We start from the raw sequence: 16,115 nt of genomic DNA, 5'->3' as shown, positions 1-16,115 counted from the left end.
TTTAAATTAAGGTCCAAAAGTAAATTAAGGTGAAATTAAAAGCTAAACTCATGGCACCCATTTTAAACTTTCAAAACATACTGCCTGCTAACTTTCACATTCACATTATGCCAATTCCCAGCTCTAAGAATTTTAGCCCAGAGCAGCTGGCCAGAAAGGTACATTACTTTATTTCACAATTAAGTAACCAAAACTAAAAAGTATACCTTGGCTGCAACATTAAAACTCTGAAAGGTAAATGCAACCTGAATGTCCCCTAAGCCCATTAACTGAAGTATCCTACTAGGCTATTCTAAAAATATTATATCTCTACACCCACTGGCTCAAAAACTTCACTTACCAAAGTGGCTAGACTTCAGTGGCCACTCATACTCTCACTCACAGTCCACTTGGTAGGAGTCTCTCTATTCTTTATAGAAATGCCTTCTCTTTTAATGCCTAGTTTGTTTAAAGATGGGTACCAAGAACTGGGAAGCCTAATGATATAATCTTAAAGTTTCATATCCTAAGGTATACAACTGCTTGGCTCTAGAGCGAGGTTAGGAAGAAGACTAGGTCAGAATGGTTGGATCAATGCTCCTTTCTAATATTCAGGTCCTGTGCCAAAGTCTGGCTCACTGTGCCAGGATCCTTATGCACATGCTTGTTTCTCCGAGGGGCTCCAATGTCTCTCCTTGCAATCTGATCACCTTATCTCAGTTTAAGTATGCACAATTGTGCACATGTGGTCCATAATGTACCAGACAAATAGGGGACATAGCTAGGTGCTGCTTAAGTGTCCCTGAGATTTCTGGGACAGTCTTAAACAGAATGTCTGCCCAAAACACATATAAGACATCCAAGGGAATATTGCCTAACTGCTCATTCTAGCTCTGACTCTGCCAAGACAACCTGTTATACAAGTTTGAAATCTTCGCGACAGGGGGGCAGAGGTGGTTTATTAAAACCCAGGAATTAAACCTTCAATTCAAATCAGTTTATTATCAAGTTCTATAGCCAGCCTGCCCAGAGCAGTTGCTTTTCCTCACAGCCTAAGGCAAAGGAGGAAAAAACACTGACCTTCTTCACAAAAATAGTCAACAGTAACCTCTAAACAGATGTTTCATATCATCAGAAAACTTTTCATCATGTGAGTACCATCTGGGTACATGATAGCCAAGAAGAGCAACATTATAATTAACTAATGACAAATTAACAAATGGCTTTCTTCATATCCCCATGCATATTCCAGTAATTTCATTTCCATGAGACAAGAAATAAAGAGGAATATCTTATTTTCTAAATTAAACTAACCTAATCATTCCTTTATTCCCAAGTTGCCTCAACAGTTTTATTAGTTGATCATACATCAATTCACCTTCCCTGAAAAGGTTCTCAAGGGATTCTTTCTTTTGAGTCTTTTGACAGTACCTAATATAAGTCCTTGTACTTAATGGTCACACAGAAAATGTCAATGACTAACCACTATTGATTTGTTGACGAACACTAGTAACAAATCATGAATCAGTCTTTTTAATCAATTTGACATCTTTGGGTGTACTGTATTAGCCTGAGTTTCTGAATATAGAGCCTGTTATACCTACTTAGTTTTTATCAGTTTTTCATAAAGTACAAAGTTTCTTATGCTAAAAATTTCTGGGGTGTTTAGAGCTCATTTCTACATTTTCCTTGTGGCATGACAATACGGAGAAAGCTGCTAAGAAGGGCATGCCAGGCACTCAATCTACTTAAATTCTACTGTCGTGGGTTAAATTGTGTCCCCCCAAAATACATGTTGAAGTCCTAACTCCCAGAACCTGTAAATATGATCTTATTTGGAAAGTGTCTCTTTGCAGACATAATCAAGTTAAGATGAGACCATCAGGGTGGGCCTTAATCCAATATGACTGGTGTCCTTATAAGAAAAGGAAAAGGGACACAGACACACAGGGAGAATGCCATGTGATGAAGGATGCAGAAATTGGAGTTATACTGCCACAAGCCAAGGAATGCCAAGGATTTCTGGCAACTACCAAAAACTAGGAGAGGCATGAAACAGATTCTCTAAGTCCCCGAGAAGGAATTAACCAACCCTGCCTACACCTTGATTTCAGACATCTAGCCTCCAGAACTGTGAGAGAAAGAATTTGTTTTTTTTAAAGCCACCTTATTTGTGTTACTTTGTTACCACAGCTCTAGGAAACTAATACACCTACCTTAAGAAATTTAACTATAAACTGAGGGATCACATTTAAAAGAAAAAGAAAATTAACACACAATACAGTTTAGCTATAAAACTTATAGAAAAACTATGATGAATATGCAGTTAAATGTATAGAGCTCTAAAAAGAATGTCAATCGATAATATGTTATAAATAACTTTTATTCTATTTCTGATTAACATTTCAGACAACTTAAAAATGCAAGGGTAAAGATAAACAAAATTTTAACAGGAATGCTTGCAGAAAGAAAATATAAACTAGCAAGGCTTCCTAGGGATAAATACAATGTTCTAGAGCTTCTGAGAAGTGTTTCTAGATATGAGTCCTCTGGGATCCAAAGAATCTCTTAGTTCCCACAGAATGAGGGTCAGTAAACTTGCTCCTAAAGAGCCAGATAGTAAATAGTTTAGGCTTTGCAGGCCATACAGTGGCTACTGCAACTATTCAACTTTGCCTTGGCAACACAAAAGTAGGCAACATGTAAACAAATTAGCAAGGCTGTGTTCCAATTAAGCTCTACTTAAAAAAACAGGTGGTCCACCCATATGCTGTAGTTCCAACCCCTGCTATAGAGTAATGGTTCTTAATTGTCCTGGAAACAGACACAGTTGTAATGAGTCGACTTGGCTAGGCTGAACTACATGTCCCACAGTTCCCCTCCCTATGTGTTCTAGTTAAGGTGAGGCACAAGAGAGATTCCTGTGCAAGATGTAGGGAGTGGAAAGGCAGCAGCAGCCATTCTGTAGCTCCCACATGTTACACTTATCTGCTAGTTAAGCTTGTTGGCGCGGGACAGCAGCCAAACCTGCCAGTTACTCCACTTTCCCCCGGACCTGCCTTCGGCTCCTCCTAGGCCAGGTGTGTTTAGCTCCAAGATGAAGGGCACCATTTCTCCTACAGTATATGCAGATCATCAAAATCAAAAGCAGCAAGAATTAATGGGTTTCAGTCCATTCTCCTGGGTTCCAGCTCGTACCTGTGAGTTCCAGCTTGTCTTTGCTCTCCCCTATTTTATATCTTCTTTCCCTTCCTGACTACCTTCCCTTTGGATTTCAAACTCCAGCATCAGACACAAAGATAACAGCTCTGCTTAGGGACTGATTTATGCAATTGTGGGAACTGGGTAAGTACTCTCCTAGTGGTTCTACTCCTCTGACTAAACCTGGACTGACACATAGACTGCTATGAGAGTACATAAAAGTTAGCAACCAAGATAATGCACATACACACACAAGGACAAAATATTGAAGGCACTTCAAGGGGTTCAACAAATCCATCTCAAAAACCCTATTACAGAGTAAAAAAGTAAAAACTGCAAGTATCAACCAAAAGACTGATTGGTTTGAAACTTTCCAGCCCTGAAATAAAATAGTACAACATAAACGTGTCTACCAACCTATCTAAAAACTACAACAAAAAGAGGAAATCCACATCCAAATCCACTTTTCACCTAATATGTAAATTTATAATGCATAAAAACTTCTTTAAAGTTTCAAGTATTTCTTTTTTAAAAATTGGATATTATTATTTGGTGACTTGCTGTTGTATTTGGCTTTACACGGACAAATACAAAATTTTATGCCGATTTACTTAAAAATGTTGCTTATAGTCAGAATCTGGGGTACTGAAGAAGCAGAAGCATTAAGTGCTGCCCCCCAAAGATAGCCTAACCTCTAACAAGATAATGAGTTTTGGCTGATGTGAAGAGGCAATGAATCTTGAAAACACAAAAATTAATTTTTAAGTAGCTATAGAACACTAAAGGACAGAACACCTTATCCAATCTCAAAATAAACAGCTAAACCTTCCCCCTTCCCTGCTTGATTTCTCAGCATAGCAAATATCACCATCTGACAAACTAAGCTGACTTGTTTTTAATACACACTCAATAGGTATTTATTGACTGAAATAATAAATGAAGTGTAAAGCTATTAATCTTGACGTTATACAATTGTAGGAACTGGGCAAGAGCTCTTGATATTAATCTTGACTTTTTTAAAACTATTCAAATTCTGAGATATTTCTAAATAAGGATAATCTTTGACACACAAAATAGTGAAATGAATGTGTTATATAAGGAGAATACTATGTGGTTACTAACAAGTTCCAAATTCCTTTTCTATTAGTCTTCCTTCTGTTTTACAACTTTGACTACACAAAGAAGTGTGTAGAATCTTCCTCTTATGTTTCCATCGAATTCTTTATCAATTAAGATTACTTTACATAAAATGAAGCTTCCATTTAGTAACTGACCCACGAAAAACTCTAAGATGATCCTTGGAAAGAAGTGGCATTCACTAAGATTGGTGGCTAACTACATTCCAGTTGCATTTTTCTCCCTGTATAAAATATGCTACAAAAGCCCAGGAGAGGAAGCTAAGTGGAATCTTAGGTTTCACACTTCTTTTACATGAAGTCAATACTAATATCCTCAGGGCAAATCCTATCTGACCCTACCAAAACTCTAGCAAAGAGAAAAACAGATTATCAATCTCCCACCCCCAAACCACTCTTAAACAAAAGTTTTGTGGAAAATACTCTTTAGAAATAAGTATCTTCATGACTGAAACACTGAGCTTTAATACCAGAGGAAAACAAAGAAACGGTATGAAATTCAATAAAAGCTCCAAAATAGTAGGCAAACAGCCAGCATTTTCTCTTTCTGTTCCCTGCATATTCTCCACCCTTGTTTCAAAAGAGTACAAAGGAGGAGAAGCATGAGGAGGAGGGGAGGACAAAATTTAACAAAGAAATAGAATACATGATAGAAAACACTTAAAAGCAAAACAGATCTGATGGTCTCACCTGGAAAACTGAAATATATCCATATGTATAGTGTTTGCTTTTTTGTGTTTGTTTTTTATATAGAGTTTATAAAAAGCAAGTTCTGAACAATAAAATGTATTTGTTTTCCCAACCCAGGATCTGCTCTACACAGTGCTTTTCTTTGCCTGTGAAGTTGTTCAACTTATGCTTCCCCACCTCAAATATAACCTGGGTGATAACAAAGTCCTATAGTAAGTCCCCAAAGCCATCTTTTGGGCCATTCTGAAAAGCAAAAGGATACTGCAAAGGATCCAACAATTCTTCATTCTCTAGAGCAGGGAATGAATGTGATGAAATACATCAATGTCTAGTGGGGTTATTTAAATCCATAAATCGATATAATTGTGGCTACTTTTTGTTGATATTTCATACCCACTCCACCTTTTGTAATCCCTAATATTTGTTCCCTCTGATTCACCCATGAATTAGAAGCCTGACTGATCTCTTTATTCACCCTCCTCTTTCCACTGATTTCTTCAATTCTTTCTCCTTCTTCCTTTTTTATTCCTGCATGTGTGCCACTTACCCTTCTTACTCCTCTAAATTCCTTACCTTTTCCTAACAAAATGTCTAAATCTCTTTAAAGAACTGATGGTCTCTCTATCCTAACTCATAAAAGTAGGGCAAGATGTCTAAGGAAATGTGACCTGAGATACTAATGTTGTTTATGTTCCCTCTGGGGAAGTGTTGATCTATGCATAAGATAAAAATACATACTTCTTTTTAGAAAGAGATCCTGAGGAGACCTTGAACCTAAAAACCTTTGGACACAAACTTACCTGCTTTGTAAAAGTTTGCTTCCTTCAACAATGACATTCATAGATCTCATCCCAAAGACCCATAAATCTAGCTTCAGAAGGTAGATAGTTCTTCCACCTCTGTCTTTAGTCCAAGTTACGTTTTTAATAAATGTTCAATGGGAATGGCGAACTGAAGGACATGGTAATATGAACTATTATTTCCATATGGATTTTGCTGTTGTTGTTTAAAGGAGAAGGAAAATAAAAAGGCTTTCTTTCCTGTTAAAATGCCATAGGAACAAAGGAGTTACTAAAGAATCCTGGATGCTCCACAGGCTGTGCATGTATTCATGCCCAGAGTCACCTTTCCTCCTGCGGGCTTACATATTGCTGAGATAGAATTCAGCCCTTCCATTTGTAGCAAGACATTTCTCTGTATGTCATTTGGCAGATGCAGTTGTGGGGCTCTGCCAATTCACCCTGGAGCCCTCTATTTTAATCAGTATCACATAAAGTTTAACACATGCTTTGAAATGTGCACCAGATCCAAAGCTTTGCCTGGGGACGGGGGGTGGGGGTGCTTGCTGCAAAAACACATACCATCCCAGCCGCTACTCCACAAGCAATTATCTTTCACCTTTGGCTGAACCAGGAGAACTGTCAACACCAGCACACTGCCAACCAGAAGAGAGGTTATGGGGTCAAAGCAGGAAAGAAGGTTGAATGCTTTAGGTTCAGCTTGGCTATCTGTTAATCCTGCTGGCTGCGTGGAAGAAGCATTCTCCACAGTCACCAGGACACAGAAAAGCACACTAAGAGAAGTAGCTGTGAGTACGCCAGAATTTTAACAAGGCTCTTCAAGCAGTAAACTCTTTAGTAGAAGCACAAAACTCCAGCAGTACAATAGGACAATCATATATCAAAAGCTAAGTATGAGTGTGTTTCATGTTTGGTAATTGCAATCATTGTTGCTTTTGTTGTGGTCATCCATGTACAATGCTTGGTGTCAGTCTATTTATCTCTTGTAAAAATAAAATACAGTGTGTGTGTGTGAAAAAAAAGAAAAAAAAAGAAACCTATGAAGGAGGCATTAAATGATAAAATAGGAATATTTATTGAATGTTTAAAACAAATGCTGCCAGTGTTCTCTTTCTGTTCAAATTCAGCCTAAATTCAATGCCTGAATGCTAATTCTCCTCCAACATATGTTTATTACTTCTCTTTTTATCTTTAACACTTAGAATTTTTTTAAGGTTACGAACATTGGCTTAATTTCTCTGTGACTAAAAAGAAACCCACATTTTGGTGTGATAGCTGAAAACTCTTATTATGTAACTCAGAAACTTCTAGTTAAAATAGTTTTTTTTTTTTGCCTAAACACTAATAAAATAGTACTTATACTGTAAAACAAACAAACAAAAAAAGCACAAAACTCCAGCAGTACAATAGGACAATCATATATCAAAAGCTAAAGAACTCACATCAGCAAACTCTCATACATCAGGAAACTTCAACTGTGAACTGAGTTTTGTAGAAACAAAGGATTAAAACAAACCTCATATATTGGAAATAAACACTTGTTTTCATCTCCTATCTAAACATAAGTTTAAAATATTCAATATATTAAAATATTATTAAAGTTTCTTTGAATATGGAAACCAAAGGAAAGTTACCATTGATGATTAAACAAAAGAGACAATTACTAAAGCAGAGATGGAAGGCCATTATCTCCCCAACTTCCTCATACAAACCCCCAAAACACACACATACTGTTGATAAGATCTTTCCCAAATGCCAACTACAAAATATGTGAACATTCTACCTCTTCCACAAGTACAATTAATCTCTTATAACCAGAATAACAAACACATTTTATCTCACGTGCCGTCTATGATCCATTTGTGAAAGATGGCCTAGATCACTGCTGGCTTAGTCCACTGAGAAGGACTCTAAGGCTTAGTCTAGTACAGTGGCAAGGCTGCCATACTGAATCACTGACGTCTATCAGAGTGGACACTGACAGGCACAGATTTGTGGCACTAACTGTTCCCCATCAGTTAGACTGATGGTCTCCAGAGTGGGGTGGTGTCTACCTGGAAGGTTATGCAAAAACAAGACATCAGTACTTGTATTTGTTTTCATCTTAAAAAAACAAACAAAGAAACTAAGTTACTAATATTTGATTTAAGAAATGACACTGACACCCTCACTCTCTGACAAAGAGTCAAGTACCATATATGGAATTCACGATATATATACTGAGGAAAAACAGTGCAGAATGGTTGATAGTAATACCCTCATTTGTTGATTTTCTTTCAGTTTATTGTGATGTGTTACAGACTACATGTGCTCAGTTAAATAAAATTAAGACTATATTATCTAGTTTTAGTTAAACTTGTAGAAAATGGGCAAATGGTTTCAACGTTTCCCTAGATATACACTGTGGTTTGAAATAATACTAATAAATAGGGTTAACATCTGTCTTCATCCTGGTGTGGTAAGACCATTATAATATTGGTCCCCAATGAATCAAGCCTCCCTGTGTGCATGTCCCTTAGCAATGTGACTCTGCTGCTTCTATCAAGAGGTAAAGACCATTTCTCCATGCTCTTCAATGTGGACTGGCTTTGTTACTTGCTTTTGGCTAACAGAAGGTGATGGACATTGCCAAATTCTGGACTCTGGGTCCTAAGAGGCCCAGCAGCTTCAGCTCTCTTTCTCTGTCTGAACCCATGCTATGAGGAATGCTATGAGGAAGACCACCATGCTATGAGGAAGCTCAGTTTAGCCCACTACGGGGTAAGAGTTCAGGTACAGAACCAAGACAACAGCTGGCACCAACTGTCAGCTAACCACGTGAGTGACTTCCAGGTGAGGACAGCAGACAAATGCACAGAATCATAAGAAAAAATACATCAGGGAATTCCCTGATGGTCCAGTGGTTAGGACTCCACACCTTCACTGCCAATGGCACGAGTTCAATCCCTGGTTGGGGAACTAAGATCCTACAAGCCGCATGGCACAGCCAAAAAAAAAAAAAAAAAAGAAAGCCAAGAATTAACATGAACAAACCTCTTTTCTAAGCCTCAGCTCTACCATGATGCCACTCAATAAATATTTTTAAAAAAGAAAAAAATACATCAGTATTATCTTTAAGCCATTAAGTTTTGAGGTAGTTTGTTAAGAGCAATAGATAACTGATACACCTGGTAAGAGCCCCCTGTCAAATATATCATGTGGCAAATATAAGGATGATCAAAGCAGATCTGACCGAAAATAACACCCCAAATTTGAAATTATAAAAATGACTGAAAGGGGGATTTAAATGCATTATTAACAATGACTCTCTCCCTAAATATACATCCTGCCCAGAGACAGTAGCTAATAAGAGTAGTACCTATGTATACCACTTATAAATAAATAACATATACATATATAAGGTATATATACACAAAAATGTTTTACTGAAGGCAGTCCATAATCAAAAAAGTTTAGAACCATATGTGTATTACTACTGAAATTAATATACATATATAATTTATAAATACAAATACATAGCTATTGGGTGTAAATGTTCAATTTCTTTTGAAGATAAGAGTATCAAATTTTTTGGAAAAGTTTTAGTGAGCTGTCATGCACTAGTACATGTAGTAAAAGTTGAAAGAAGAGCCTCATCAAGCTATTTAGTCCACCTCTATTTCCAGACATTACAAGCTCCAAACTATCCCAGGAACTAAGAATCTCCATAGTTCTAATATTCTGCTTTTACTAATACAATGCATTTTTACTTTACAACATTATGTATACTCCTCCCCATCCCACAATATTTTACTTACTATGCTACTTACTACACTTAGATTACCACCCAATTATCAAATTCCTTAGCAGCGCAGATCTCTATCTTGGATGAACAGTGATATCTTTCAATCAGACAGGAAATACGGAAGAAAAGCACTGGATGGTTTGGGGACAGGGAGAGGGATTATAGTGGTAAAGCCAATGAAAGGGAGACCTGAGCATGTCAAGTGTAAAGTGGAAGGAGTCAATGAAAGGGAAAGGTTGAAGAAAAAAGGAAGGAAGAGAAAGATGGAACATTTGACAGAACAAAAAAATAAGACTGAGCACAAGTGGAAGAAACAGTCTTAAACAGGAGGAATAGCCTCTTCCTCTGAAACTGGAATTGAAGCAACAAAGAATGGTGGAAACATATAATTAAGCAGTAAGAGAGCTGAAAGCCAAGAAAGTTTCTGCTTAAAAGTCCTGTTTCTCTATGACATCGGTTAAGGTACAGAAAAAAGGAGTATTTTCTCTATGAAGAAAAAGGTGAGTCTTCACCAAAGTATTATAAAATGTCTTTTTATGTCATACTGAATATGACCAATTTTAAGTCATACTGAATATGCCATTTTAAGTTTACTCATATTATGCTATCACTAGCTATTTCAAGTCAAAATTTATTTTCGTTGTTATTTTGCCCCTCTCTATTTCTTCTGTATTACCTATACAACAGAAGTAAGAAGAAAAAAAAGTAACAAAAGCACACGAGAAATCACAGGCAAACCAAAGTTTGGAAATACAACCTTATCCAACTTTCACAGTATACAATACAGGTCAACGTATTCTCAGACACCTATCTACTATCTAAACTGGGCAAGTCAGAAAAGTTTACCAACATCTTGAATCTACCTGTCAGTGTGTTAGTAAAAATAGCATCCATTTTCACTAATGATGTAAAATTGAACTGTGAGACTGTTATAATTTTATTCAAGCTTTTCCACTATGTATTCTTCACAAACCATGATGAAACAAGAAAAGGAGCATCTCAGAATACACTACTGAATCTAATACTCATACTGGATCTTAATAGTCCAGATGGCTGCCACAAGGATATATTTCACAGAGTACTCAAATCCTCTGACATTTTATGAAAAATTTGTGTCCACACAATAATTTTTCTGAGGCGAGGGTTCATGACTTTCATCGGGTTCTCAAAAGGTTTATGTCCCTAAAATGTTTAGGAACTACTGCTATAGATACCTCTCCTCTACACTGTTAAAAGACCAACTCTGCTTTAAAGACTTACCAAGAAAGACAAACATAACACATGCCCAGATAGACCACAGCCTCTTCATCAGGGCAGCTAAGAGATTCATATGTTTAACAAACTGAGGAGAGCTGAAGTCATTCTGTTGGAAAGTAGGCCGTACTATTTTTTGACATTTGCTTGTTTTCTTATATGGGGAGTAAGGGAAAGGTACAAATTAATAACAGACTTCAGCCTAAGTCAAAAAATAAGATTATAGTACCGAAAGAAAGATACTCCTTATCCTTAAATTCTTTGACACCAGAATAAAATCACCATACTCAAGGGCACAACCCTCAAAAGAAGATTAAGACCACCACAGTTCAAGCCAGCAAGTAATTACACTAAAAACAAAACCTAAGGTAAAAATATAGCTTTCTATTTGTCTTGTGAGTTACAAAGACTACAAAAATAAACACAAACACACACACACACACACACACACACACAGACTAGAAATACTTTCAGAGAATAAGGGCTACTCCAGTTGTTGCTTCTGAACAAATTTCTGAAGGAAACTGAAGAAGAGAAAAACCTATCTATAAAATTCAAGAACTACAATCTATTTCTTATTAAATTAAAAAGCTATTGTGTGAATTCCGGTTTTGCTTTTTGCCTTTTTTTCTTCCCTGGAAAGAGATCTCAAGTTCCTCAACACATATGTAAAAGATTTTATTTGTTCAATCAGTACTGGAGCACAAATCATAAGCTTTTAATTCACTGGTTACAGGGTTTCAGTTTTAGAAGATGAAAAAGTCCTGAAGATGGATGGTGGTGATGGTTGCACAACAGTGTGAATGTACTGATTAATGCCACAAAACTGTACATTTTAAAATGATTTAAGAAGGTAAATTTTATGTTATGAATATTTTACCAGGAAAAAAAAAGGACTGGTATACAAAAGTGAGAAAGGTTCACTGGAGGAGAATCAAGATAAAATTATACCTAAGTGAAAAAATTTCACCTGGTACTTCAAAGATAATTTGCATCTTGAGATATCAAAATTGAACATAACAGTTACAGGTTTCATCAGCAAATTAAGAGCCTAAGACGACCAGGAAAATATTAAAACTCTTACAATATCCATGGAAATTCTCTGTCCTTAAATGCATAAGTGCCCTGCCAAAGGAAAAAAAAGTGTATGTATGTATAATATAACAAAAATTTGCTGAATGCCTAGTTTGTACAAAGCAGTGTGCTAGGTTCTATGGGAACAAAAAGATGAAGCCAATTCAGACATATGCCCTCGAGAAAATGCCAGTAAATGATTATCATCTTAGTTCCACTTCCTGAACTCTATCCTAGCTATGGGTTCCCCTCCTCCAAACAAGTGTCCCAGATCCCTTTTATTACCTAGTATTCTACAAGTGAGTCCTCTGTGATTTATGGTGGTGTGCCACAGAACACATCTTAAGCATTGGCATTGCAAGACTTTAAAAATAAGGGCTCTTAAATTCCCTACTTCCTTCCCAATCTCATTAACATCTCAACTGGTATAGGATGTAATCATCTCCCCTGACAGCCCACCCTGATTTGTAAAACAGAATTTTCTCAATTTTAAAAATTTCCAAATACTTAAACATTTATATAAAGATCCATTATCACTGTTCTGTTTTAATAGTAACCACACTAGAGGGCTCAATGGTTGGCTGACTTCTGAGTTTAAGCAAACACACACGTGCAAGTAGGCACTACAACATGACAAGGCCTTTTCTTTCCCCCCAGACAACTGCCCCAATCTGCAGAGCATTTTCTCCTCTGCATGCACACACAAAGTAATAATTGAAAGCTGTTCTAAATTTGCTGTAGATGTGCAATTAGAAAATTATGTCAGAAGGTAAAGTAGCCTGAACTTGTCAACAAAACAACTTTTTTGCAAGCTTTCAAAACAAATAAAATGTAGCCAGTTGAAAACTTCCGGCTCACAGTATAAACTCTTGCCACTGCTTTGTTCAATAGCCTCTCACAAAGAACAAAGAAGAAAAGAGTCTATGAGTGAAAAATTCACCTCTAATGATCTAACCACTTCCCCTACTTCCCAGTCCAAGTTTTATTCCCTAGTCATCTTGGTGCAGTCATTTATCCATTCACCTCCTAATGAAGACAGAACGAATCCATCCCAGTACAGTCAGGTTCAAAGGTCATAAAGCCTCTAAAGCTTAGAATCACATAGACCTAAAAAAGCAACAACTTAGGTGGTCATCTGTCACTATTCAATTGCAAAAATTTAATTTTTCTGCATTTTTAGTTTGGGGTACATTTCTCTGTTGAGATCCTAAACAAGAGGGAAAAAGAGAAATGCCACATTCTCAATCAGTGAGATAATAATTAGCAATAATTAATTAATTGAAGTTTCTGGTAGTCCTCATTACCTGTTCAATGCGCTTCCCAACCTATACTTTTGATAAACTTCATGATCAATGGCCAGGGGTTAGAAATAGAGAGAAGGTTTGACTACAAAGGGGTAGCACAAAGGAATTTGGGGAGGTGATGCAATTGTTCTGTTTGTGGTGGTGTTTACCTGAATCTATGCATGTTTAAAAACTTATGGACACCAAAAAAAAAAGATATATTGTATGTAAATATTTTTAATTTTAAAGCTACTCTAGGTTTACTTGCTAAAACTTTTTAGCAGGGAGATCTAGAAGGACGTGAGAAAATAGATTCCTCTTGTTCTAGAACATCCTTAGGTCCACATCTCTGGCCCTCCTGAATATGTTTGAATATTTCTTTTTCTTCCTTTCTTTTTATTTCCTCACATACCAGTTCCCTTACCATTATTTTGATGGAGTTTTTTTGCTCAGTAAAGAAAACATCTGGCAGAGGACAAGAATAAAGCACTCACTGAAAGCACAACAATCCTAGGAATTCTCAACTGGATTTCTCCAGGGCCAGTAAGAACTATCCCCCAGGTCAAAGGGCACACCACGGGGATTTGGGGAGGGCTCTAAGTCCAAACCTCAAACTTGGCTCCACTACACTCTGCACACGTGGCAGGCGTCTAGAATTGTCAAAAGGAAAGTACAGCATACCAGTAAACTGACTTCTTCACACCAAGAAGCATCAGCACAGGAGATGAGAAAATACACTGAGCTCAGAGTATAGCTCAATCTAGTAACTGAGAAACACAATAACCACATGCATAGTGAAGTTACTTCAAGAGACTGTAGAAAGACTAAGAACCCAAAATACAATTTCCATCAACAAAATAAAGATATCCATTTAAGTCTCACTAATTTCTATGGTCTGAATTGCCCATTTAAGCAGATGTAAGGTTTGGTTTCTCACTGACATTAAAGCAATTATTGCAATATAGTACAAAAAACAAAACAAACAAACAAAAACCCTGCATTTCTTAACACTGAAGCCTGAAAAAAATAAGGAAAACCTTCAGGTTAAAAAAATTTTTTTCCCTCTAAAAGTAGTGGCTCATGCTTTCCCAAATCAGTTTGTTTAAAACTACTCATGAAAAAAATGTAGTTGCAATCATTTAATAAGAAGATGGAGAGGCAGAAAGACAGCTGGTATTAAGCTATCAATACCCAAGCTACCCCAACTGAAGACTACTTGCCTGATAAAATCACATAGATCTCAAAACAAAAACATCCAAAAATGCCATATTTATTAAGTGCCTACTGTGTGTCTAAGTACTTTACATACATGATCTTATTTGACACATTAATAAAAGAGGAAAATAAGGCTTAGATTAAGTGTTTTGCCCATTATAAGTGAGAAGTTTCAACCCAGCTTTCTTGACTCCAAACCTATGTTCTTTAATATTGAAGACACTACAAAAAAATTTTTCTACAAGAAAGACGTGACTAGGAATGGATATGAGCTAATTTTCTCTAAAAATTATTACAAAGACAGTTGACTGCTGCTCTGTATTCTCTATTATCACCATAACTGCATGACAAAGATAAGGTAAGGCACCACCTCTCCTTGTCTGCAATTAGTGCAAGCCAAGTTGATAATAAGTAAATGCCTATGGTCCTTGAGAGAGTCAGCAATGGATCCAGTCTCCTTTCTCCTATTTAAGGGTCTACATTCTTAGACCACTATCTCTAAGTGTTCTTATAACCAATATAATCAAACTCAATCTTTTAAAGTAAAAGTAGCTTTGATTGGTGCTAATGCCTCTTTGATTATAACATTTTATAACTCATAATTCTCCTACTTATAAAATGTTACAGTAATTTTTATAGTCAATTACATGAGACCAATTTTCTTGGGTATTAATGATCCCTGCTAGCCCAATGAAAGCATTAAAAAATAAAAGACAGTTGAAATGACCAGATCTCTACGAGATCTATTTTATAAAATTATATTAAACAGATCTAAACTTAGGGTAAAGAAGCACGAAATGTGAGAAAGCATTCGCCAAATTTAAGATGCAGTTCAAACAGTAGAATAAATTACTATCTGTAGGCAGGGCCCAAGGATTAATCACATTTAAGTAAAAATATGCAAGACTTAACAACCATTTTAAAACATGTCCTTAGTGTCCTTGTTTGCTTTGTACATTCACTGTGTTAATATAAGATTAGATATTAGAATCCAATTAGAATTAATAGTGAAAGCATATCAGAACATCAAGAAAATCTGGGATCTGGGAAGAACCAGAACTGATGAGTTCTTATCCTTGAATTTAAACCCTTTAAAAATGTCAAACTTGGAACTGTTCTTTAGACCAAAGAACAATTATCCACACAGCTAAACATATACATAATAGAGAGCAAATACCATGATTCTCAAACCTGATTTAAACTTTATTATGGTTTCAGATCTTATGTCATGGTTGACTTTTTAAAATAAAGATTCCCAGTTGGGGTGGTCAGCATGTAAGGCTGCTCAAGATGAAGCTGAATTCTCAGGTCTTACAAGCAGGATTTCTAGAACTAAGAGAGAGGGAAACAGAGGAAGAGAAAGAGAGAGAGAGAGAAAAAAAGAGAGAAATAAATAGGAAAAAAATAAGAGAAGAAAAAGGAAAGGAAATGGAGGGGGGGGACCCCAACCATATAAAGAGATGCAAGTAAAAGAGAATCAAGTCTTTGTTTTAAAATATATATTCCATATTTCAATCATGCAGTTGTTATAGCTGACTTGAGAAAACATCATCCATACACAAGCAGAGTAAGATAGTAACTTTATAATTAGATATAATACAAGAACACTAGTTCAAGAACGCTCCGCGAAAAGGCAGAGGAATGGCGGCTGCCCGAGCTGCGCACAGCAACGCGCTCCTTCCCGCCCCCCCACACCGGC

The 16,115-nt window shown here is 36.5% G+C and overlaps 1 protein-coding gene across 5 annotated transcripts in view; it reads right to left on the bottom strand.

Annotated features, from left to right (window-relative positions):
- The window catches only part of EXOC6B (exocyst complex component 6B), a 727,664-nt gene that overhangs the window by 580,909 nt on the left and 130,640 nt on the right, over window positions 1–16,115 (bottom strand). The window lies entirely within an intron of this gene.

This window comes from Balaenoptera ricei, chromosome 13, assembly GCF_028023285.1.
Source record: "Balaenoptera ricei isolate mBalRic1 chromosome 13, mBalRic1.hap2, whole genome shotgun sequence".
In the NCBI taxonomy this organism is placed as follows: Eukaryota; Metazoa; Chordata; class Mammalia; order Artiodactyla; family Balaenopteridae; genus Balaenoptera; species Balaenoptera ricei.
The sequence above is the reverse complement of the archived record's forward strand: the minus strand, read 5'-3'. Positions and strand labels throughout refer to the sequence as shown.